Consider the following 27157-nt stretch of genomic DNA (forward strand, 5'->3'; position numbering starts at 1 on the left):
TGACCCCGTCTTAATGTGTTCTTTCAACACAAATTATTATCATCCTCTTACAAATGGACAAACTGAGGGATAGAAAGTTTATCTAGCCAGTCAAAACCTAAGTAAAAATTGAAGTCTCAATGTTGGATATCATTTAAGCAGTCCAAAAAACTTAAGAAACACAGTCAGGTTTTGCAAACAATACAGTATTTCCACATAGTAGCAGCAAGATGATAAAGAAAGCTTTACAACAAAAGTGACATAAAATAAAAACTCCCCAACAGATGCCTGTGAGAATAGTGACTGCAATTCCCAATCAACACAACTACTTAAGAAACGAAGTCATTGAAACAACTATGTTTGTGTATTGTAGGAAATAACGGAGTTGACTTTTTGTTTTTATTTTGGCTGCTATTTTAGTGTAATGAAGAATGATCTGAATTCAGGGGAAATGCCATGAGAACTTCCATGAAGGTCCAGATGTAGTTTCCATCTTGAGGACGGAAGGTAATTCCTCTTCCAGGGGTGGAGTTGCTTCTGTCTGTTCTCTTATCTGTCTCCCTCCTATCTCTGTGAAGGGAGCCAGAAGGAACTAAACTGTGCCCTGAGGCACCACTGATTGCCTTATCTGAAGTAAGCTTGTTTAGTTGCGTTTCTAAAAATATTCTGATCATATTTTCTGTTGTTTTTGGCTCCATGAAAACAGAGAATATATGTTTGCTTTAAAGAAATGTCCCAGCATAGGCCTCTAGGTACAACTTCAGGGCGGGCCCAAAGGGAGCATATGGTTGTCAAATGCTAATGATTTGGCACCTTGGAATGAAAACAATCCCCACCCACGTTTTCTGTTTGTGGTTGCAGCCAGCACCATCACTCCCACTTCCCCAAGGGAACACCTTCAAAGGTGATAACTTGCTTTCTCATGCCTCACACTTACTTTCCTGGAGTGAAGTATACTATGAGAGGTCTCTCTCATACTCTCTTCCTCATCTTATGATCAAATGGCAATGAGACCTCAGAAAGTGGTCAGGATCAAATGAGTTCACCAGTTTAAAGCATCTAACGTAGGAACTGGCACAGATAAAGTGCCAAGCCAAGAAAGTACCTCCACACCGCACTTTTTCTTCACCAGCACCTCACCTGGGCTTAATGTGAGGAAACATCAGTTCACCAAAATAGCCCAGATTCCTGCTGTGGTTTTAACACAGACAACTCATTTATTTATTTTTCATTTAGTTAAATAGAAATTACTAGCTAACACATCAAATTAGTTATTGAGGCCCCAGGAAAAAGTGTTACATTGATGTGATGTAACTTACAAATGAGGTTTCTGGATCCTGTTAATTCTCACCTCCATGGTGACACAAAAATAATTGAGTAATAAATTTATATTTGTTTCTTAGTAAGGTAATTAAACATAGGCACAGAAAGGAATTATGCATATGTGCATGGTCTTCATGCATACTGTTAAAGCACAAAAAATCTTTTTCAGCTTCCAATATTCACTGCAATGTTTCTTCTCCAGCCATGCTTTCAATTATTTGGGGTGTGACGAGGATGAATGTGTATGCATTGGGTGTGTGGGGAAGGAGAGGGATGGGAGAGCCCGGATACAGAGGCTTTGTACATGGTAAACTTGGGCAGACAGGCAGAAACGAGGAGAGCTAGTCACTGCAGGTAAAAGAAGCCCTTGGAGGCTCCTCTTGAAAACTATCTTCCCGCTACATATAATCAGGTGGAGACTTGAGGGTTTTTTTTCTAAGCTTCTCTATTAAAATGCAAAACACACTTCTGGTTTTTTACTTTAACACAGACATGTCTAAATGAAATCTTTTCCAGCCCCCTCATTTTACTTGTGAGGAAACCAAGGCCTTGAGAGACGGAATGACTTGCCCATGCCATACAGCTGGTTAGTGGGAGGAGGCTGAACTAGAACATAGTTCCCCTAATAGCCAGTCTGGTGCTTTGTCCCGACTTCCACGTGGCATGGTTAATCTGACTGAGTTACAGGAATAATGAGATTGTGGCTTCAGAATATAAAGTTGGGCATGCTGAAATGGTAGCAAGTATTTCACAAATGGTGGCATGCAATACAATTATACACTGCTCTTTTCAAGGCCGCCAAGGACTTCCATGTTGCTAAATCTAATGGACAGTTCTCTGTCTTTATCTTAATAGAACTTTGAGCCACTGTTGAACCAGCTGGTCACTGATTCCTTCATCTTAATTCCGGCACACCACACTCTCTGATTTAACCTGGCCCCCTGCTCCTTCTCAGTCTCTTTTGCTAACTTCTTTGCTGCTTCCTGGGCTCTAAATAGGAGACTTTTCAAAGCTTTGTCTTCCAATGTTCTCTCGTGTCTATCTATACTCATGTTGTAGGTGATCTCATTCAGTCCCATCAGCATCTGTATATTGATAACTTTTGAATCTATGCCTCTCCCTTAAATTCAAGATGCATGTGTAACTGTTTATTTGACATCTCCACTTAGATATCTATTTGGGACATCAGAGTTAAATGTTCAAAACTGAACTCTTCTTCTTCAGTGACCTACATAGGAAATGGCACGAGATTTACTCAGTAGCTCATATAAAAAACCTTGATGACCATTAGTACTACTAACGGTCTCTACCAACCCCCACCAACACCCCAAATATCCTGACACTGTCAATGTCTCACAACTCCTCCGCTATCATCAAAATAAGCTAAATCACCTTCATTTCCCCCTTGGAATGGAACAATTTCATTGTTTTTGTCTTCCTATTTCTCTTGCCCACCACATTTTATTCTTCACACAGCAAATGATTCTTAAAAACTCAACTCAGATCATTTCACTTCTCTGCTCAGAACTAAGCTCTCTCACAGTTTTCTATTAATCCTAGGGAAGGCCGGGCGCGGTGGCTCAAGCCTGTAATCCCAGCACTTTGGGAGGCCGAGACGGGCGGATCATGAGGTCAGGAGATCGAGACCATCCTGGCTAACACAGTGAAACCCCGTCTCTACTAAAAATACAAGAAAATTAGCCGGGCGAGGTGGCGGGCGCCTGTAGTCCCAGCTACTCGGGAGGCTGAGGCAGGAGAATGGCGTGAACCCGGGGGAGCGGAGCTTGCAGTGAGCCGAGATCGCGCCACTGCACTCCAGCCTGGGGCACAGAGCAAGACTCCGCGTCAAAAAAAAAAAAAAAAAAAAAAAAAAAAAAAATCCTAGGGAAAACAAAAACACAATTCTTACCATAGCCCACAAGGCCCCACATTATTCAGACCTTGGCTGCCTCTCTGACCTCATGATTGCCAACATACTCCTTACCCATGGAGATGCAACAATGTTAACAGTTTTATTACCCCTCAGATATGCCAGACGTATTCATGACTCAACTTGATATGAAACTGCATTGTTAAAAATAGAATGATAGTTCAAATAGGTTGATAAAAATTCAAAATCAAGATAAGGGTTCGCCCTCATAATTAAGTGTTAGGTTAACAGATCTTAAGAAAGATATACACAGACTTAAAAACATAATGAAACAAGTAAAAAATTTGACATCAATATAACTGATGATTAATTGGATGTGAGGGATAAAGGAAAGAAGGAATCAGTGGTGATCCTCATGGTCATCTGGGAGGGTGGTCAAGTTCAATTTACCTACTTGGGACCAACTAGGCTTTATAGGAGCTAATAGTACCCTCAGTGTAAGGAGTAATAAATTACTGCACAAAAGCATAAGTTCTTCAAAAATCAGTAATCTACTTACAAATAGATCAGCAATTTTCAACAGTAAGACCTCAAGGTGTCTTCATTTAAATTAGGACATATCGATTTTTAAATAGGATTATTTAAAAACTTGAAAAATTGCTTTTAATTTTGTTGAACCTAATTAAGCTAGATTGAATTGTTAACAGCAATTAGAATAGCAAAGGTAGGGAGATTTTGCCTCAGTTTTATCCATTAAACAGATGCAGTTGGCGTTATACTGTTGATTTCTGGCAATTGAAAGAAGATTCTGACCAGATTATCTACTCTTTGTCATTGATTGAGGTTGGACAGGGCAGTGGGGGGGATTTGGCGGTACTTGAATGTGCCACTTTCCTATTCTGGGCCATGAGTATGATTCAGCAATTACTGAAAAACAAATATTTATTAAAGTCCAGAGCTGTCATTTGGAGACTTTTAAAATGTATTTATAGCCTAGTGTGCTTTCACTTTAATAGACAGTGACAATTTGCGCTCACAGTTAGGAAATAAGAACAACAGACAAAAATATCACTCCTATAGTTGGAAGGGTTTTCATCCAAAAGACTTAGCTGGTTAATTGGAAAGAGAGACACTAGACTATTGTCTTAATTCTCATCTTGGCTTGAGGAAGTGATGAGAGAAGACAAATTTGGGCTGGAAAGTCTTTCTGTGCCCTCTTTTAGCCATTCCCTAAAACTTCTTTCACCATTGTAATTCCTTTCATTCTCTGCCCACATCAGTGTCAAACTGATTGCCTCTTTTCAGGAAATCTGTCAACTTGGTATTATCAGCCTTTTAAATTTTAGCCTTACAAATAGAAATAAAGTGGTTTCCCATTATATTTACTTATTTAATAAACTGTTTTTAATTTTATAGAAAAAATACAAAAGTAGTACAGAGTATTCCCTTATACCCCATATCAAGTTTCTCTTACTATTAACATCTTGCACTGATAAGGTACATTCTTTGCAATTAATGCAACAATGATGATACATTACTCTTACACAGTTCATACTTCATTAAAATATTTTTGGCTTTTACCTAATGTCCTTTTCTTGTTCCAATATTCTCATTAAGGATTCTGTACTACATTTAGTCATCATGACAGTTCTTATTTTTGATGACTTTGGAAGTTTTAAGGAGTACTGGTCAGGTGTTTTGTAGAATTCCTCTCAACTGGGAGAGGAAGACCACAGAGTCATCCCTTGCATCAGGGATACATATTATCAGCATGACTTACCACTCTTGACATAAAATTTGATCACTTGACTGAGGCAGTGTTTTTCAGTATCCTGTATAAAGTTACTCTTTTTATGCCTCTTCCTATACTGAATTATACTTTTTGGAAGGAAGTTACTGTGTGTAGCCCATATTTATATTTAAGGAATGGAAAGTTATGCTGTACCATGAGTGGGGAGTATCTACATAAATTATTTGGAATTCTTCTATATAGATTTGTTTTTTCTTTCTATTTATTTACTAATTCATTTATATGAGTATGAACTCATGGATGTTCATTTTATACTCTAAGTTATTCTCCAATGCTTCTGTAGCTCTTTTCTTCTCAGATCAGATTGTTCCAGTTTTGGATGTTAGGAGCTATTTCAGTTGTGCTCCTATGTCCCTTTGTCATGCCCCCATCATATTGTTTATGTGTGTGTTTATGTGTGTGTGTGCATGTGTGTGCACATGGGCATGCAGTGAACGCTTCCTTACTTTTTGGCACAATAAGATGTGCCTTCTTGCACAGAGAAATATAATCCTGTTTCAGTCCTAGAATTAGCCCTTTCTCCAAAAAGCCCTAGCTCCTTTTATTGGAGAAGTTATTAGAAACCAAGATCTGGCACTGGGTGTGCTGGTTGCTACTGGGTGTTGTTGCTTCTAGGCTCTTTCAAGTGACAGAGCAAGGAATCCTTGTGTATAGAAACACATATAAATATTCAGCATGAATGTATCTATATCTCTATTAAGCTAAATTAAATATAGATATGATTGGTATCTATAAGTTAAAGTTCACACAGATGTCTCTGATTCCAGTCCATTAATACATGGACTGTTCTAGACTCATCCCCTTGTTTATTTGTAACTTCCTAATCCTACAGTGATGAATCTGACTTCCATCAGGAACCATCCATTTACTTAATTATGCACTTCCAATATACATATATAGCAGTTTCAGAATTTTTGATTCATGCTCCCATGAAAAATAACTTTATTAAACAGGTATAGATTTTTGCCTCTAGTCTTGTAGATTTCTCCCATTTCAAACTTCTTAGGTCAACACATTTTTCCCCTACCTTTCACTAAGGTTGTTTGATACATTTATAACATACATAAGTACTTTTAAAAAATATTCTGCATTCCATCCTAGGTTGCCTTAACCACCTAATTTTTTTAGTTTCCCAATACATTAAGGTTCACTCTTTGTATTATAAAGTTCTATGCGTGTTGACATATACATAGTGTCATAAATCTGCCAGTATGATGTCTTACAGATTCATTTTACTGCCCCCAATGTAGTGGCTTAATACAACACAGATATATTGTATTATAGTTCTGCAGGTCAGAAGTCTAAGCTGGATCTCATTGGGTAAACATTAAGAAGTCAGCAGGGCTGTTTTCCTCCTGGAGTCTCTAGGGGAGAATCAATTTTCTTACCTTTCCCTGCTTCTAAAGACTGCTCATATTCCTAAGCTCAAGGACCCCTTCTTCCATCTTCAAGGCCAGAAATGTCATGTGCAGTCTTCCTCAGGCTGCATCTCTCTGGGTCTCCCTCTCTTACACAACTTCCACTATTAATGTTTATTACACTGGGCCCACCCAGATAATACAGTATAATATCCTTTGCTAATCACTAATCATGCCATATGATTAGGAACTTAGCATGCCATCTGTAACTATAATTGCCATTTGCTGTATAGCCTAACATATCCACTGGTTCTGGGAATTAGCACATGGACATTTTTAGAGGCCATTGTTTTACCTACCACTGCATTTAATTGTTGCAGTACCATTTGCTAGGTCATTTGTTGATAACGATGTCTTTTCTTCATTGAATTGCTTTTGTCAAAAAGCAGTCTGTGCCATTGTCAAAAAGAGTTTACTATGTTTGCATAGACCCACTGTGGTTTTTATTTACATTTTCCTGAAACCTACAATGTTAAAGCATTTTTTCATATACGATTCTGATAACTTCTGTGTGAGATGCCTATTTCTTTTGTGGGAAGTTTTTTTCTCATTTTTCCCCTTATTGTTGCTTCTCTTTTTCTTACTGGTTTATAGCTTTGCATTGATTCTGTATCCAAGTCTTTTGTTAGGTATGCATATAAAATATTTTCTCCTAGTCTATGGTTTACCCTTTCACTTTCTTAATAATGTCTTTGGATAAGCAAAAATTTTGATTTTGATGAAGTCCCAGTGGCTATTTTTGTTTTCTGAATGATTACTATTTGTATGTGTGTGTTTATGTCCTGTTTTAGAAATCCTTGTCTCCCTTGAGGACCTTAAGATATTTTTCTATTTTCTTCTAGAGCAGCACTGTCCAATAGAAGTATAATGTGAGCCACAAAAATGAGCCACAGATGTAATTTTGAATTTTCTAGTAGTCACTGTAAACAAAAGTAAAAAGAAACAGACAAATTAATTGTAATACTTCATTTTGTTTCACCTAAGATATCAAAATTTTGTAATTTCGAAATCTAGTCAATACAGATATAACTAATGAGTTAGTTTTCTTTTTGGTGTGTATACTAATTACGTTTTTTTTAAAAAAAATCAGTGTATATTTTAGACCCACAGCACATCTCAATTTAGACTAACCACATTTGACATGTTCAATAACTACATGAGTTTAGTGGCTACAATATTAAGATAGCATAGTTTCAGAAGCTTGCTTGTTTTAGTTTTTAAATTAAGGTCTATTACCCATCTTTAAATAGGTTTTGCGTAAGCTATGAGGGAGAGGTCAAAACTTATTGTTTAATACAAATACCTGGTTGCTCCAACGCCAGGTATAGAAAGACTTCCCTTTCTTCATTAGCTCCTTTCTTGAAAAGCTAGTAGTTGTATATGCCATATTCTCTATTCTGCTCCATTGGTCAACTTCTCTGTTCTTATGCCAGTATCAGATCATCCTTAATTACTGAAGATTAAAGTAGATCTCAAAATCTGGTAGTGTGATCCTCCAATTTTGTTCCTCTTCAAATGTGCCTTGGCTGGCGTGTGTCTTCCGCATTTTTGTACATACTTTGGAATAAACTTCACAATTTTTACTAAAGCCTTTTCAGATGTTGACTGATAGGGAACATTGTTCTTTGAACACTGGTATCAGCAATTTATTATTACCTCCAATAGTTAAAAGACATGTAGTTACAGAAATTGAAGTCTTTCTGTACAATTGATGATAACCAACTATTTTCTTTTGACCTGTAATGACAGATGGGAGAACAGAGATGATCATTGCCAAATAAGCAAGAGTGAGGATGAAGAAAGCAAAGAAAAGCTAATATGTACTAGGTTACATAGAACGTTCAAAATAGTCTTTGAAGAGACTCATGTCATCAAAAAACTCATGATAAATAATAAATTACAACAAATATTTCTTCACATATACATGGGTGTGTGGAGGTTGTGTGTATGTGTGTGTGCTATGGTTCGAATGTTTTTGTCCCCTTAAAAATTCATGTGTTTGAAATTTAACCTCTCATGTTCAGTGCCGGGGCGTGGGCCCTTGGGTGTTTAGGTCACGAGGGCTGTGTTCTTATGAATGTATTAATGCTGTTATTAAAAGGGTTTGCAGGTGTAGATTTGGTCTCTCTTGCTGTCCTACCACATGCAGACATAACAAGAAGATGTCACCAGATGCTGGCATCTTGATCTTGAACTTTTTAGCTTTCAGGACTATAAGAAATACATTGTGTTCTTTATATATTACTCAGTCTCAGATATTCTGCAGCACAAGATGAACAAAGGCCACATAGCTTCTAAAAATATTGATTTGTTTCTATTACCATGTACTCTAAATTTTTAGAGGTGGAAACATTATGCCAAAGGAGATTATATAATTGTCACAGAAAATATGTTAAAAAACAAAATAGTTTCTATGGGTTAATAAATTATTGCAGTGAAATCTAGTTTATTCTCCATTATGTCAAATTACACTGACATTCCTTTATATTTGCAGAAGAATGATAATTCAAGAATATAATACTGATCCTAAGAGACTAAATAATTCTTTAATGTATATATTCATTTGTTCAACACTTATTAAATGTCTCCTAAGGGTCAGGTGCTTCGCTTGGTTGGTTTTTTTTTTCTCTGAGAAATTGGACATCAGAGAAATATTGTTGTCATAAATATATTTGAATTTATTTTCCTTGAAAATTGATAATCTATGTATGCTGTTTATAACAACTCTCTATTACCCTGATTCCTCTAAACTCCCTGGATCAGTTTGCACACTAGAACAATCTTTCTCTCTTTGGGATGAAAGGAGGACTTGTTAGAAATTTGTAGAGGTTTTGACTCTACACTTTTAGAAGGTAAGAGTTGAAAGTGATGGTAGAGAAAATAATCCCTGTCTATTTTCTGGTTGTGGCATAGTTCCAATTCAGAAGGCTAGTCCTGAAAGCAATCATAGAAGCAAATCTGATTCTTAAACTTTTATATGCCTGAGCATCACCAGGAGATTTTTCTTAAAAAGCCCATTCTTTGTCCCACTATCAGAAATTCTGACTCATAAGACTGGAGAGGGACCTGAGAATTTGCATCTTTAGTAAATGCTGCTTATGATTCTTTTCCTCAAATTATAAACATTATTGAGTATTGACTGTGACCAAGACAAGAAAGGAATTGAGCTTGGTCCATAGGATAATGTTCCTCTTGTTATGGAGCTTACTTCTAGGGGAGGAGATAGGACAGAGGAAAAAGGGGCATAACATTCACTGAGACCCCAAACTGCACTAGTGGCCTACGTGTTTGAAATTCTCATACACTAAGTGCTCCTAAGAAATAGTCAGCATGCAGGGATTCCTAGGACCAAGGGGCTGGGGCAGGCAGTGGCCACACTCACAGGGAAGTGAGCTCGGTAAGTCAGAGAGATTCAGAGAGTATTTTCTGTGGGAGGTGGGGTTGGAGGGGCTTCAGAAGAATTGTGGGCGCTGCAGGAGCATCACAGAAATACTGTAACAGGCCATCAAGTCAAATTTGACAGCATGATTCCATGTCCCTTCCCTTTTCCCATCACTTCCTTTCGCAGCAGTAGACCACCCAAAAACAACCTGCTGTATCCCATCACTTCTGGTGATATTTAAAGTAGTTTAAGAAATTTTGCTCTAAGTTTTGAGTCAGTAGGCAAGGGAAGTGCTTTGCTCAGGTTTACCAAGTTGCTTCTTGTAAGCTTTCTAAGGTTTTTTTTTTTTTTTTTTTTTTTTTTTTTTTTTTTTTTTTTGGTTTTTCATTTGTTTTTTGTTCTAAGGGAGGGAGGAATCATAGGAAATGTTGCCGTTTTATGTCATTGGAGCCTCCAATTTAGAAACAGAATGCAAAATAGGGGAAGCGATGGGGTGTATTCACAAGAACATAAATGGCCAGTGTTCTTGCAAGCAGAAGCAGTCTTGGCCTTAGCAACATAGAACAATGAGAATGCTTTCTACTTAATATGGCCCTTGCTTGCAGAGAGACAACATGTGCTCTTGAAAATATTCCACCAACTATGAATTTCAACAATTCATAATAGGTTTATGAAATAGCCAAGCAAAGTGGAAAGCACAAAAAGTAGTAAAAATTTCTTTGACTAAATTAGTTACATCACTCTTACTTAGCCTGTAAAATTACTCTCAGGTAAGTGCATTTGTCCTGGCAGTTTATATTGAATAATAATAAATAACAGGCACCCGCAGAATACCATTTATTTCCAACTTATTTCAGGAAAACCATAATTCAGCATCCTCTAGATTAACAGGAGATTACATTTCAGCTGTGCTTAGAAAGACCACACAACAACATTTTGGGGGCTGCATAGCAAGACAAAAATGTGATCCAAGTGAAATTACCAGTATATTTTAAGATGCCCAAATCTAATCAACACATTGGAATTTTACCAAGGTTGTTAACTTTCCTGGTTATTCAATAACCCACACATTTGCCATGTTTTTTCTTATGTAAACAGTAGTGAAGGACAGTTTTATGACTTTCTAGTTTCAAAACAAAATGCAATTTTCTAAGGTATTACCAAGAGGTTAAGCTCGATGAGTTGGGATAACTCCCAATTCCTCGTACCCTCACTTGCTCAAATCTAAGGTCTACAAGCAAGAAGTTTTTCTTCTGAAGTCTTTTCAACACAGTGTGACAGTCATGAACAAACCTGCAGTCATAGAAGAAGTTAATTAAGATGAGAAGTAGGCTGACAGCTTCCTGTCACATTTCCCTGTGCTCTTTGTAGATCTCAGATGACACCGAGAAGCAAGCCACGGTTCATGAAGCTGTTCTGCCCATTCCTGTCCACCCTGAGATTTTAAGTTAAATTTTATATACTATGCAGTACAGAGTGCAGCAAACTTACAGAAATGCAGAATTATTTTAGGCATTCTAGGTGGTTTTAGACCTAGAATACATCTGTAACTCAAACCTTCCATGGAACTCACTTTTCTCTGAGGTCAAGTCTGGTAATGTCCTACACGCTTAGCAACACGGTTCTGAAACAGAATTCTTCTGACGTGCTTCCCACCACAGAATTGATGTCACAATGATAGTAGATATGACAATTTGTAATCTCACTTCATTTATCTGACAGGGAAAAAAATAGTAAATACAACACCCCTCAAAATCTGATGTTCTATTTTATGTTGCACATACAAACTTTAGGGAGAAAATTCTAAACCTTTTAACTGTCTTTAATTATTTTGTTGTAGGGAGAAGAATTCAGCTCTACCTGGAATAGTTTAGATCAGATAACTTTTAAAAGTTATGTTGTTATAGGGGCTCTGGATCTTTCTCTGAGTTTAAACTCCAGCTCCACTCCTGAGTGACTTGTACATGAGGTAGAGATTTCTTCATATATAGAAGCTGAAGAACTGATTTTTCTACTGCTGTAAAAATATTTTTTTGCCATACACTAGTTTAAAAGAAGCAGCGCTTCATTTCCAAATAAAACTGTGAATACTAATGCTTACTAGATAAGATTAACTTGTCCAATCCTTACAGAGGCCATTTCTATATAATAAACAACTGAAAAATTACCTTTAAAAAATACCACGTACAGTAGCATCAGAAATACCAAATACTTAGGAATCAATTTAATGAAAGGTTATTGATTTTATAATGCCATATTAGTTAAAATACCAGTACAGATAGATATTGCCTATATTAGAAAAAAGGCATTTAAAATGATAAATATCTCTAAATACCACTTTAGCTACATCCCAGCCCTTACAAAATGCTGTGTTTTCATAATTCAATTGAAAATATTTTAAACTTTTCCCTGTGATTTTTCTCTTTGACCAATGGGTTATTAAGAAATGTGCTATTTAATTTCTAAATTTATTAAATATTTTATTATTATAGCTTTTCAGTTTAAATTTGTTGTGATTAGAGAACATATGATGTAACATTTTAGCCTGTCGTATTTGTGAAGATTTGTTTTAGTCCCAGCATATAGTTTAACTTGGTAAATTTTCCACATGTAGCTGATAAAAAATACATATATACACTCACAAGTTGGGTATAGTACTCTATAAATATCAGTTAGGTCAAATTGGTTGATGGTATTCAAATTTTCTCTGTTATTACTAATTTTTTGGTCTACTTTTCTATTAATTAAAGAAACAGAGGTTTTAAAATATCTAGCTATAACTGGATTTTTCGTTTCCTTTATTTCTCTCAGTTTTGATTTATATAGGTTAAAGCTCTATTTTTAGGTACATACATATTTACAATTGCTATACTTCAATAAATTGCCCTTTTCATTAAACTATTCCACTTTATCTCTGGTAAAACTGCTTGTCTTGATGTCCGGTTAGACTGCTACTAATAGGACCACTCTGTCCTATTGTGCTTAATATTTGCATGGAACAAATGTCTGTTTTTTAAGGTTTAGTCAGTTCCGTTAATACTATCCTTCTAGAGAATGACTACTCTTGCATTTTTATTCCTCCTGAAAATTTATGCTTGTAATTGTAATTATTAATATGGTTGGATTTAAGTATACCATTGAGCTATTTGTTTTCTCTATTTTTAAATCTGTTTTTATTTGTTCATTGTTATTCTTCTTTTACTTCTTTTCTTCTCTTCATTTTTTCCCTATATTATTTCCTTCAGTCTGAAGAACTTCCTTTAACATTTCTTTTAGTAAAAATCTGCTGGAAGTAAATCATCTTAAGTTTTTTTCTGCATATATATGTGTTGGACCTTAATTTTCAGAAGTAGTTTAATGGATATTTAATTCAGGGTAGACAACTTTTATTTTGGAGGGGGAGACACTTTAAAGATGTTACATTGACTCTTGGCCTCCGTAGCTATTCTATTTCGATATCTATGTATCTCTGTATCTATCTATCATCTTTTTTATTCCAGCTGCTTTTAATATATTCTCTTTATTCATTATTTTTGACAATTTGGCTAAGATGTACCTATTTGTTGATTTCTTTTTTCTTATTCTGCTTGGGATTTGCCATAACAATTAAGGAAGTTGGGAGTATTTCTTTTCTGCCCCATTTGCTTCTTTCTTGCAATTTAGCCGCTAGTATGTTTAATTACACTAAGTCTTGTCCACTTTTTATTCTTTTTAAATCTTCAAATTAAGGACTTGCTCTTTATTTGCTTTAAAGTTTACTGATTTACTCTTTTGCCATTTTCAATCTGCTTTTAAGCTCAACTTGTAAATTTTTTAAATTTTCAATGTTTGTATTTCTCAGTTTTAGAATGTCTTTTTGATTTTTGTAGTTCATTTTTTCTTTTCTGATGGGATTCCCTATCTGTTCCCCTACTGTATTCATGTCTTCCTTTATGTCCTTGAAAGCTTCCATAATAAATGTTTTAAAATTTTTTATTGTCAAATTCTAACATTTAAGTGAGTTCCACTGACTGCTTTTTTAAAATTCTGTTTTATTATGACTGTAAGCTGAACATGTGAATGATACACTGCATGGAGTCATTTTATGTCATCCTTATTTGAAAAGTGTTTTATTTTTGTCCTGGCAAGCAATTAAATTATTGGCAGGTTTGATCCACTCTGGCTTCGTTTTTATGTATTTATTTTTTAGGAAAGTTCTGTTTTGTTTTCCCCTCCTTTATTTTTAATACATGCCCCTTCCTCCATGGACTGTTTCTCACTTCCTAGGTGTGACCTTTCTGGGGTTTAAACTGAATGCTCTAGTGTCTCAGTGAAGTTTGTCAGTTTTGGCTGTGTCGCAATTCCCAGAATTGTACAACTTACTGAATCTCCATTAAGCTCAGAGCCCTAAAGCAACCGCCTCTGCTAGACTTCAAAGAGTCTTACCCAGTACATGCACAGCCCATCCAAAGACCTTGCATCTGTCAAAATTCTCCAAAGAATCAGAACTAATAGATTATACATCTAGACCTAGATTTGTTTTAATGAATTGGCTTATATGATAATGAGACCAGCCAGTCCAAAATCTGTAGGGTAGGCTTACAGGCTAGAAAGACAAAATTTCTATGTTCCAGTGTTGAAGCAGAAATCCCTCTTCTCCAGGAAATTTCAAATTTTAGTCTTGAATCCATCAACGGATTGGATGAGGCACCTACACCAATGAGTGTAATTTTCCAAGTCAAATGATTGTATCAACCCAACTTTAGGGTACTCACTCTGCACATCCTACTCATGTCCAGTATCTGTTGGGAAAAGACTTTTGGGTTTCCCTTCCGTACAAGTTCCCCATCTCCAGTATCCTGACCCTCAATTTCCTGCCACTTCGGCAGTCACATTCTCCAATACTTGCCTTCTCACCTGGGTGAGACCTCTGTGGTCTGCTTGGTTATCAGCCCCCAGCACCATGGTTGGAACGTGCCCTAGGCAGGCAATTGGAGTAAATGTGGGGATAATCTCTACTTTTCCATTCTCGGGAATTACAGACCTCTTCTGTATTTCTCAATGCCTAAAACGGTTGGGTCATATATTGTGTCCAGGTTTATGATTGTTTATCATGAAAGGTCAAGTCCTACACCAATTACTATGTAATGGTTAGAAGCTGAACTTGAAAACTGTGTAACTAGTTCTTAGTTATCTATGTCAACTGTTCTAAACCCTTTGAAATGAAGCATAAATTACACCTTAGTGGTTCTCTGTTGCATATATCTTAATTAAAACAAAATTAGTAAAAAAATCAACATTTTATTTTAAGATTTCCCTTCCTATCTGATATTTTCAGTTCATTGAGAAGTGCCAATTGGTTTGGAGACATTGGCTGCTGCTATACTCTAACTCTCCCAATATAGCATAAATGCAATCCAATTGCTGAAAGTTTGAATGTTATTTAATATTACAGGTATTTATGGAAATGGTTATAGAAATAATGAATTTGAAAAATAATCAGTAACAAATATTTATACTGCACAAAACATTGTATTAGCAGCTCTGGATAATGCTATGTCTTCAAGAAGTTTACATTGTAATGGGAGAGCCAGAAAATTAACTGTTCTATGTGCTATCCTCAATTTTACAAACATTGTACATCAAACAAACACTGTGTCCTTGTGTATTTAGAATAATCAGAATTCTTAAAGACACAATGCTTGTTTATAGGAGCAGATGGGTGTCATTTTTCAGAAATGGACAAAATTTGGACAGGTTGCATGAGTTCACATTTTAGCAAGCATTTAAATAAAAAAGAATTGAGCAAATCAGGAAGATGATTGGTCTAAACAAGGCAAAACATATGACTATTTGGTTATCTAATGTCTTCAAATTTCTCAGCAGTTAGTCTTTCCAATCCCTCTTTGAAGGAATAACACAGTACCCATTGCATATATGTGCAGATAAGTTTTATAAAGTCAAGGTAGGACATGACTTAAATGAAAAGTACAAAAGATGGGGTGGGGAACTAAGCTATATCTTGAGACCTAAGCAGACATGTTATTCTTACCCACAATGGACTTCATTGATTAATTTATTTGCAAATCATTATTAAGTCCTCACTATTTGCCTGAAACAGAACAAGAGATTTGTGATACAGTGGTGACAAGGCATACATGGTCAGCTGTGAAGGAGCTAGGACATCCAGGCCTAGAACTAGACCAGCCATCACCTTCATGGAGTTGAGGCAGAAACCTTCAGAACCAGACTGGCTGAATTATATCTGAGGGTCTCATAGGGATCAAAAATAGACTAATAGTTTAAGTCCAATTGTCACCTGGGTTCATCAAGCCAGAAAAGCAGAAGTTAAATGGCTAATACAAAGATGTAAAGTATACCTGTTTTTAGAATCCTGGTATGGTATTAATAATGCATAGTTTAGGCTGGGCGTGGGGGCTTGCACCTATAATCCCAGAATTTTGGGAGACCAAGGCAGGCCGATCACAAGGTCTGGAGATTGAGACTGTCCTGGCTAACACGGTGAAACCCTGTCTCTACTAAAACTACAAAAAATTAGCAGGGCGTGGTGGCGCCCACCTGTTGTCCCAGCTACTTGGGAGGCTGAGGCAGGAGAATCAATTGAACCTGAGAGGCGGAGGCTGCAGTGAGCCAAGATTGCACCACTGCACTCCAGTCTGGGTGACAGAGCGAGACTCTGTCTCAAAATAACAATAATAATAATAATAATAATAATAATAATGCATAGTTTACTCTCCTTTGCTGAGCTAAGCTCATGTTCTTAAAAATAGCAAGACAAAACCAATTAAGAGTAGAAGCCTATAAGGGAAAGTCTTGGTCCTATCGTTGGAAGAAATTTCAGTCCAGTAGGTAAATATAATACCTAGAACCATGATATTTAATACACCATAGTCAACAGATAGTGGTCCAGAGTCACCATTGATATTAAGGACTTGTAAACCAGAGCAGAGATATTTTCCAAAATGCGGTTGGAGATTGAAGATAAGGACTCCAAAATCCAGTGATAATCAGAGTTGTAGGCCATTAGTATGCAATGGCCTCCAACTTTGTCAAGAGGCAAACCCCAGACAAAGATGAATTTTCAGAACCAGACCTTAGGCATTCAAGCGTTGCAGCAACAGGAACAGTTGCAAAACGAATGCTCAAATGTAAGGAAAAAAAAAAGGGTGTTATAATAATTGAGATTCGTGGTGGTATCTCAGTCATAAGAATAGGCTAGAATCCCAGCTTGCAAAGCTAGGCTTTAAGGTCAAAGCTTGGTCTCTGAACTCCAAGATGGAACTGGGTAAATACCTCCAGTTGTAGGGTAGAATTTGTACTAGGGACAGGGAGCTGGTCAAGCTGGAAGATGGTGAAATTCAGAGACAAGGAACTAAGCTGGTCCTGTCAAAGTATCTTCTTCATGAATTTGGAATTGACCTTGTAAGGTAGTTATCAGATTAGTTGACCTAAACATTAATACTTTTATCAGAATATCTTTGTTTTATACCACTAATGCTTTGGTCTTTAGAGTATATTTAACAGTATAAATTTCAGCCAGTCATCTATTTGAGTGATTTTCCAGGGAAAGACTTTCAAATTTGTGATAAAATATCTACCACTGCAGATCATTAGTTTATGGCAAGCATGAAGATAAAAATTAGTTCATCATTTTTGGTTCTACTGTCTTAATGTTTACAGAGCAGATAGTAAAAATGTCCCCAAATGAGAACAAAAGTGTATTAATTGACATCAGTAACTCATACCCCTCTGCTCTACCCATTGTCATTTCTGCTTTTACCATGTCTTCTATCTCTAATTATCCTACCCCCATCTACTGATTGAGGGCTTCCTCCTTCCTGTTTTCCTTAAAACCCTATATATTTTTTATGAAGGCACTTATTATAGTTCAAAATAATAATCATTATCATTGGTGCTATGTCAAGCTTTCTTGAGAATGGAGCTCTTTGGGAGTAGAGACTTAGTCATATTCTTGCCTTTTCAGGTCCTCATACTGTGCCTGACACATTGTAACTATGCAATGAAGTTTGTTAAACACATGAATAACTGAATACATACCTATTTTTTCTTTAATTTTTCAAAAGAACTGTGGTATACTAGTTAAAGAAAAAGTAGACTATGAACTTACGTTTTCTTTGGGCATTTTATTACCCTTGACTACATTCCTTCACTCATTCTTATCACCAAGGACTCCTGAGAAAATTTTATTGCCGGAGAATGGCCGCTGACAACTTTATTCCTCCTCAACGGAAGAAAGTTCTTTAAGTCTGCAGGAATTTTACTCTGTACCTTTGATGTGAAATTTTATCATCTATTTCTGGGAAAGCTTGTTATGTTATATAAGAACATAAAGAAAGAAACAAAGAGAGGCTACTAGTCTCAACTTTTGCAATCTGCAGATTTCAGCTTCAAAGCAAAAACGACAGATTAAGTTCCCAAGTCTTGAGTTTTGCTTGGAAGAAAAACAACATTTAGAACTTATTTGCATCTCATGGCTCAGTTTTATAAATGGCAAAGCTGTAATCTTGTGCAGAGAACTCCATCTGGGCCTGGTATCTGTGCTCATGCAGTGCATCTCACTGGGGTGATGAGTTTTCTGCCTATAACTGCTTTTGAGAGATGTTACTCTGAAACGTGTTACCGCCCGCTGGCATGTGAATAAAAGACCCCAGTCAGAACCTGTGTTGTTTGGGACAACTCACCATCTTGTCATTTTAATCATTGTAATACCAATCTCTCTTCTGCATAAGGTCATAGTTCAATGAGCCACCTCTTCCTTGATGTTGGGGCTAGCTCCAGATTTGTTCCTATCTTTAGCACCTGGTAGCTGTGCTATTCTGCATCTTCTTGTATTTCATTATTGAATCCCCTTGTCCTCTAAACATAAGTGGGAGCAAAACAGATATAAGGTAACATTGACAGATGAGAAATAACGCTATCATCTCCCTCAGGAATCATTTTGCAACCTAAAAGGTTAAGATTTGAGAAACTAATCATCCCAAGTGACATCTTATGTAAAAGACACATCTAATTTTATCATGTAGTTAAATCTTTATGCAGATGATTAAATCTGTGAATTTTTCCACATAACAGACACATTATAACCAGCTTCTGCCATCCGAGTTTCTTTAAATTATGTATATTCCATATATTATGCACATCTCTGATATATATGAGATATATGTGTATATATATACCCATATAAAATTATCATGTAGGTACTGTTATTCCCTGGTACACGTCTTACCCTGTAAGCCACGTCATTTCTGTTTTAAGATGAGCAAGTTTGAGGTTAAGCTTTGACCTAAAACCAGTCATGGACAGCTTGTTTACTTATATTCATCAGTCTAAAAACCAAAGCAAAACAAATAAATTGGTTTAGGAGAGGGAGAGATAAAATTTTACTGCAAAAATTTAAAAATATATTTTTGTGGCTTTAAGTTGGTGGTTCAAACATACTTAATTCGTCCTTCAAAAAACTCAGTGGTGGTGTTAGATGAGGCACAGGTATAATTATACATTAGTGTCCAGATTTTAGAAAATGTGCCACGGGTTAGGAAACGTACTAGGAAGTTAGGAAAGAGTTATGGCAGCAGTTAGCTGCAGAATTCTGATGAAAACCAATTGTTCTCTATTCACAAGACTGAGTCTTTTGGCTGAAGCAGTAGTCATCAAATGCTGGTCAGCTGACACCTGCATCAGAGTCACCTGAGAGCCTCTAAGAATCAGAGTTCTATAGCTAACCCCCTAAAGATTTCAATTCAGAATACCGCTGTAGGGCCTAGAAATCTATACTTTGAAAACTTTCCAAATAATTCTAATGGCTGAATTTAGGAAGCAGTAGATAAAAACTTACATTGTTCTGTTTATGAAGTCTTGCAGTAGAAGACGTGGTATTGTGTCAAATATAGATCAGGGACCTTCAGCCTTTAACAAGAAACAGACGAATAGGTCAGTGCCAAGAAGGTTTCAATGAACAGTCAAAGCACAAAGGGATGACTTCATTGGGTAAGAGAATTGACTGAGCTCTTAATAATCTTCCCTCATGCAAAGAAACATACAATCTAAGTAAAAACATGCCTTTCTTGTACAAAAGAACCTCACAGGACTAGTTTATAGCCCACTGGCCCCTTTATCCCAGCTCCTTACCAGGATTCCTATCCTTTGTTGTATTGAAATTCTGAAACTATAGTCATTATATATCCTACTATTTCACTTCATTGTAAATGAGCTTAGAAGAATATCAACAATTGGAAAAATTAGCAAGATAAGGAAGACTATACTGAGAATCTGTTTAATATATACTTGAAAAAGATTGTATATTATCTAATTGTTAGGTGCATTACATTCATAAGATAAAGTTCATTAATTGGATTTCTTAAGTTTCTGTAACTTTAATAATTCTTTTTCTGTTAAATCCATTGTTTCTGAGAAATGTTCAAAACCTCTCATTTTTGGCCAGGTGAAGTGGCTCACGCCTATATTCCCAGCATTTTGGGAGGCTGAGGCAGGTGGATCACTTGAGGTCAGGAGTTCGTGACCAGACTGGCCAACATGGTGAAACCCCATCTCGACTAAAAATACAAAAATTAGCCGGGCATGGTGGTGGGTACCTGTAATCCCAGCTACTAGGGAGGCTGAGGCATGAGAGTCACTTAAACCTGGGAGGTGGAGGTTGCAGTGAGCCAAGATCACACCACTGCACTCCAGGCTGGGTGACAGAGTGAGACTCCATCAAAAAAAAAAAAAAAAAAAAAATCCATCATTTTTAGGAAGACTTGTCCATTTTTTTCTTGCAATAATCAATCTTTGTCTCTGGCAATATTTTGGTCAATATTAGTATTCCTTAGTAACTGCCTGGCATGTCTTTTATTTATTTATCTACTTTTGGTTTTTATCATGTAGGTATGTATTTTATAAGTGATATATGTCCAAATTTATCAAAACCTAATTTTACAATTATTTCCTTTAACTGGTAGATTTAATTCATTCATGTTCAATACCATTACTGTTACATTCGATTATTTTAATCTTATTTTGCGTCATGTATTTTCTTTGTTTTTTTTTTCCTTTCCTGCCCTTTACTAAATTGATCAAGTTTTCTCTGTCATAATTTTTCTCCTCTATTAGCTTTTTTTTTTTTTTTTTTTTTTTTTTTTTTTTTTTTTTGAGACAGAGTCTCACTTTGCCATCCAGGCTGGAGTGCAGTGGCATGATCTCTGCTCACTGCAACCTCTGGCTCCAGAGTTCAAGCAATTCTCATGTCTCATTCTCCCAAGTAGCTGGGATTCCAGGCATATGCCACCATGCCTGGCTAATATTTTGTGCTTTTAGTAGAGACAGGGTTTTGCCATGTTGCCCAGGCTGGTCTCAAACTCCTGAGCTCAGGCAATCCATCCGCGTTGGCCTCCCAAAGTGCTAGTAAGCGTGAGCCACAGCTCCCAGCTATTAGCTTTTAATTATACATTCCATTTCTATTCTTTTAGTGGTTACATGTATTCTTAAGAAAGTCTAAGTTTAATTACTCTTCCTTTGTCCTAGAACTGACAAAGTTTGGTTGCTTTTTTTTTTTTTTAAAGAAAGAAAATCACATATCACCGGAAGGATAAATTGCGCTTGCTCCTCAATTTTCTAATAATTGAGATCCAGAGAAAATAATACTTTAGAATTGAGTCCATTATGGACTCTAGTCCTTTGTTTTGTGGTGGGTGGTGAAGAAGAGAATGGGAGGTGCTTTAGGGGCTGTCTGAGGGAAAGGAGGTAGGCACTAGGAGCTCAAAGTTTCAGTAAATCTGCTTAGGGGCTGTACAAAGAGTATAGTTATTACTCTCTACATCTCTTTGGTTGGATTATTTTCTCCCCCTCTTGTGCCAGGATAGGAAAAACTGAGAAGGCACAAGTAACTCCCCACAGACTCCCATATGTTTATTAAAACTCCTGTGATTACCAGGACATGAGGAAGGTCCCATGTGAGCAGATGCAGCAGGCAAAGTCTGATTTCTCTGAGGCATGAGCATAGTGTTTTCTTGGGAAGCTTGACTACTCTTCACCAAGTCTCACGTAGGCTCTCCTACCCTATTGAATAACTGCATTTGTTGCTCACTTTCCAAATTCATGTTGTTTTTAGGTCCTCTGTTTCCTGGTTCTCTTCTAGATCCTCATTAGATTCTTGCTCAATTTTCTCTTCTGGCTGTTCCTGCCCTGCAGATGGGCCCATCAGCCTGTCCAGCCCCAGGGACATGAGTTTGTTGATATCTCTGCTATTTCTACAGCAACAAATCCCAAACAGAGCCCAGATAATCTCTGGCCAGGCACTCTGCTCTCCATGGAGCACTGACCTCTGGGAGCTCGCAGTTCTGTGTGTTCAAGACAGTAATGAAGAAAGAGTCAGAATTGGGATGTGGGACAGGATTCAGAGTTATCGTATATACTTACTCAATGGTTTATTAGTATGCCTTCAATTGCAAGAGACAAAAAACCTGACTAACTGGCATAAGCAAAAAGATATTTATTGATTCATGTCCTCAGAAGTCCTAAACAGAGCTATTTTTAAGTTATACTAATCTAGTGGCTTGAAATACGTGAAAACTAGTGTTTTCTTCCTCCCTTTCCAGTTCCAACTCTTCTGTATCACTTTATTTTGGAAGAACCTTGCCTTATGGTCCTGAGAAAGCTGCCAACAGCTCCCTGAGCTCTATCTTTATTATTTGTGCCCACAGGGAAAAAAAGATTATCCTTGACTCAGCATTCCAAAGAAAAGTTCGAGGGTAGTTGAGGTTGTCTGCCCAGGACTGAGGCAATCACTGGGAGCGAGGGGATGAAATGCTGTAATTGGTTTAGTCTACCAGGTGATGCGCCCCTGGGGCAGAAGTACAGTCAAGTTCCATAGATTCTGTAAATCCCCAAATCCCAAGAATCAGTGGATGCTAGAAAGGAAAATATTGGTGCTGGCAAAGGTAGCAAAATGTCCACTATGCCTAAATGTGCTTATCCTCTCTTAGAAACTGTGGGGTCCAACAATTCATCTCCTCTTTATTTCTGATTTTTTTTTTTTTAACCATAGGCATACTCTTTTGTGGTTTCTGTGAAAAAAGCTGTCTTGTCAGTCAATGCTTCTTCTCTCTGGCTGCCTCCTACAACTACTTTTCCAGAAAAATGAGTTATGTCAGAAATAACATGGCATTCCATTAAATGTGTATTCTTTTCTTATTATCTGGGAGACATTGCTTTGATCAAAGAGTCTTAATGGGCAAATCTGTATGTGCATAAAAGACACTGTCTGTGATTTAGAAACTGCAAGATGCCTTCTTTGTTTTATTTGGAATATTTCTCTGTTTTATGGAAAAGAGTGTCTTAGTCTATTTTGGCTGCTATAAAAAAAATACCAAAACTGGGTGGCTTATCAACAACATAAGTATATTTCTCACAGTTCTGCAGGCAGGAAAATCTAAGATCAAGGAGCTGGTAAATTCGGTGTCTGGTGAGGGCCCACTTTCTGGCTCGCAGACTGTGCCTTCTTGCTGCGTCTTCACACGGGGGGTGGGAGGGAAGAAGGAGCTCCCTGGGGCCTTTTTTAAAGGGCATTCATCCCATTCTGCCATTATGACCAAATCACCCCCCAAAGGCCCCACCTCCTATTACCATTACCCTGAAAGCTATCACTTCAACTTTTGAATTTTCAGAGAACATAAATATTCACACCATAGTAAGTTGTTTTATTCTTATTAGGACCTTGGGCATGCTTAATAATGAATTTTGATATAAAATAATAAGTATCAAATAAGCTAATAGTTTGTGCTTCTCAACTGCAGGTTTACAGTTTCTGGAGTGTAGGATAGTTCAGGAAATAATAACCATGAGCCTTCCTTCTCACTCTGTAGTTGTGCTATCTTCATGTAAAATAGTATATCTCTACCAAAAGAGAGACAGAGAGAAAGAGAGAAACTTTTGACTCACTTCTATATAATTCTTGTATTCTCAAAAGAGAGAGCCACATACTTAGCTCACAACAAACAGGTAAGTCTTGTTCAAGAATAAGCTCAAAGAAAATCACATAAAATTTAGTTACAGCAAGACAGAATGCTATCACTAGAGCAAAACACTTGCCAATCTCTACCTTACTTCCACATGGCACACATAGTAGGAACACAGTGAACCAGAACCCTTATTTCAGAAAGCAGCTTCCAGCCAGATGACCATCACACACCATGGTACCAATCCCAGAGGCATAAATGTGTAATGTGTAAGGTGGACACAAGGTCAAAGAAAACACTAAAGCACCATAGACTAGGCAGTGGGTCCTCAATAAATCTGAGAGCCCGTTTTCTCTATCCATTTATTTCCAACATGAGTGTCAAAATTCAGTTAAGAAGAAAGCATGACAATGTGAATGAAGAGAAAGGAACAGGATGAAAACCCTGGCAAAGAGTCCTTGGCTTGAATTTACCCATGACTGGAATGGTTACAATTTCTAAGCACACTCGTGTCTCAGCAGAGGCTGCCAGAGGTGAGCCCAGCCCCACAAGTGCTTGTGACACAATTTCTGCCCTGTGCACGGCTCTGGGCCGGTCCCCCCAACCTCTATAAATCCTGCATCCATGTCATCACTGCTGCTCCAGCTTCCTGCTGCTCCAGCTTTCTGCTGGAGAAAGCCCTGGTGACCCAGGAACTCCTCAGCTTTCTGTCCTTGCCATGACTTTGATTGCTGCCCAGTCTTTGGCTTGGCCCAGGCTCAAGAGTTAACAGTTCTTTGGATAGTCTTGGGCCAAAGCCTCAGCTGGAGAGGAAATGTTGGGCTTCATCTTTTGTCACAGATAAGATTTAATGAGTCCAAAGGATGTGTGATTAAAGGAAGTTCACAGGAAGTTGGGCTGAAGCTTTTCTGATGATTGTTTAAAAGGCATTGACCTAGACATTCAAGTAAAAAAAAAAAAAAAAAAAAATTGAGCACATTAAAAAAAAGTCAAAGATTTGGTTCAAAAGTTATAAAGGCAAATCCATTAGGTTTGAGGCTGGAGGAATAGAGAAACAAAAAGAGGAAAGGTTTAAATGGGAATAAAAAATAGTTATTCATAGTTAATTACCACAGACCAGGATTTATCAACCAGCCTCTAAGAAGCTAACAATAGTAGTTAGGTAATTATTTTACATAGTGAGGCCTCTAGCCAAAGGTAATAAATTCCTTTTTTAAAAAGCAGTGTGCCTTCTTTTCATCTGGGAGGAGATATGATGAGAGGTGAAATTTAGGCTGAGGGAAATAAATGGCTAAAAGAGAATTAGTCCCTTAAATAAACAAATGCATGAATATACCCTTGCAGGGATTTGAAATCTTAAGAGTCAGAAAGTTAGACGATCTAATCCATGGATATTTTTTTCATAAATGCATCACGTAAGTATCTGAGAACTAAAGATAATTTGATATTTGTCTTCAAATGGCTGTGCTGCTGCCAGCAACATCAAAGGCCATCATTCTAAGTATGACATCTAGTGAGTACAGACTTGGTTCTCTCCAGAGTGTTGTCATAAGCATGGTGTGGTGGGAGAAAGAGTCAATTTAGAATCAAGAAACCTTGGATCTGAGATTGGAGCTGATACTTAGGAGTTGTAAGTCCCTGTAAAAGTCACTTTTCTTGCCTGGAAATTGTTTTTTCCCACTTCTCAAATAAAGGATTTGAATTAGACATTCTTTAAGAAATATTCTTGCTCTAAAATTTAATAACTCTCTAAGACATTAAACCACAGTTGATAGTTGACGTTGCAGTTTCATTTAGTTGGTTAGATGACCTAGTCATATTATCTATCTTGAAGGTAATTCCTTAGACATTTATGTCTAAGCATGTGTTAGACATATTATATGCATTTTAAGAGAAATGTAATTGTTGACATTCTCTAAGGTAAGCTTTATGACTCTGCCTTAATTCAGGCTTCTTATAACAATTATACCATAAACTGAGTGGCTTAAACAACAGAAATCTAATTCACATAGTACTGGAGCCTGGGAAGTCTAAGATGAAGGTGCTGACAGATGTGGTGTCTGGTGAGGGTCTGCCTCCTGGTTCACAGATCACTATCTTCTCCTTGTATCCTCTCATAGTGGGAAGCAGAGAGAAAGAAAAAGTAAGCTATCTTGTATCTTGTTATAAGAGAACTAATCCCATTCATGAGAGCTCTACCCTCATAACCTAATCACCTCCCAGAGGCCCCACCTCCTAATACCATCACATTAGGGGCTAGGGTTTCAACATATGAATTTGAGATTAACACATTCAATTCATAGCAGAATCACATTTTCTAGATGAGGTGTGTAAGGCTAAGGTAGCTGGCCTAAGGTCACAGTTCTGATAAATGGGAAAGTTGAAAGGGATCAAGGACCTCCGTTACACCATAAATGTTTCCGTCAACCTAAAGGGAACTGCCCTTCATTCTTTTGAGATATGAAATACCATTCTAACAATTCAATCATTTCTTCAGCAGTGAATATATTCTTTTGCTTGGAAATGCAATTTTTGTTCTCTTATGGATTGATTGCTTGATGTAAATCAGTTTGCACAAAAGTAAAAAAGAATCTTATGATGAAATTAACTGACACCTGGAATTTGATTCTACTTTTCTTACTTCAACCAACCCTACATTTGAAAAACGTGTCTCTTGAAGTAAGAATACTGTTACTAGGTGCCTTGTGCAAACTTTCTGGCTACCTTTAATTGAATTGCAACTATCTTAGTTCTCACTTGTTGGGAGAAGAAGGGAAAGAACAGAGTATTTATTAGGGAAAGAGCTTCACTTTTTAAAAGCAGAGCCACGGTAGAAGATCTGTGTGAACTCCAGTTAGGAAAACCTAATCTATTAATGAGTCATCAATAGGTTTGTTTTCATTTATTGTCCCCTTCTGTCTACCCTCCTCAAAAGATGCAAAAAGGACATATATGTTGACTTTTCAAAAAGAATTTGAGGAAAATATATAAACCTAGCGAAATAATTCCACCTTCCAGGAAAGGCAGAGAAACAAAGGGGGAAAAAAAAATCTCAAATTTTGATCATTCCACTTTGATTTGCATATGTAGGATAACTGAATTTAATCCTTTGCTGGCTGTTATAAGGGAAAAAACACAAACAAAAAATAAGCATTATTATTAAAGTAACATTTCCCAATATTAAAAAATAACTGCATTGGAAAAGTCCTCAATTCATTGGACAGGATACATTTTAGCTTAAGAGGAACTACAGCTTTAGAAATATAAATCAGTGTCACCTATATGTGGGTGAAAATTAAACGGATAAGCATATACTGAGAGGAAGGCATGGTATCTATTGTCATGCAAATCATTTTCATTGTGCTAGTAGCTCAGTATCGTCCAGGATTTAGGATCGCACAG

The 27157-nt window shown here is 37.0% G+C and overlaps 1 long non-coding RNA gene across 5 annotated transcripts in view; it reads right to left on the bottom strand.

Moving 5' to 3' along the window:
• Window positions 1–5915: 5915 nt before the first annotated feature.
• The window catches only part of LOC126957156 (uncharacterized), a 28604-nt gene continuing 7362 nt past the window's right edge, over window positions 5916–27157 (bottom strand). Inside the window, exons 1-7 of one of the 5 annotated variants that reach the window (XR_007726671.1) lie at window positions 23210–23314; window positions 19639–19709; window positions 19030–19129; window positions 18485–18659; window positions 11356–11497; window positions 7704–8137; window positions 5916–7320 (exon numbers count right to left, since the gene is read on the bottom strand). This is a non-coding gene — a long non-coding RNA (uncharacterized LOC126957156). Of the gene's footprint in view, window positions 7321–7703; window positions 8138–11355; window positions 11498–18484; window positions 18660–19029; window positions 19130–19638; window positions 19710–21729; window positions 21886–23209; window positions 23315–27157 lie in introns of those variants that run through there. The other 4 variants (XR_007726672.1, XR_007726668.1, XR_007726670.1 and 1 more) reach the window with 4 other exon arrangements.

Source organism: Macaca thibetana, chromosome 6 (genome assembly GCF_024542745.1).
Source record: "Macaca thibetana thibetana isolate TM-01 chromosome 6, ASM2454274v1, whole genome shotgun sequence".
Classification (NCBI taxonomy): Eukaryota; Metazoa; Chordata; class Mammalia; order Primates; family Cercopithecidae; genus Macaca; species Macaca thibetana.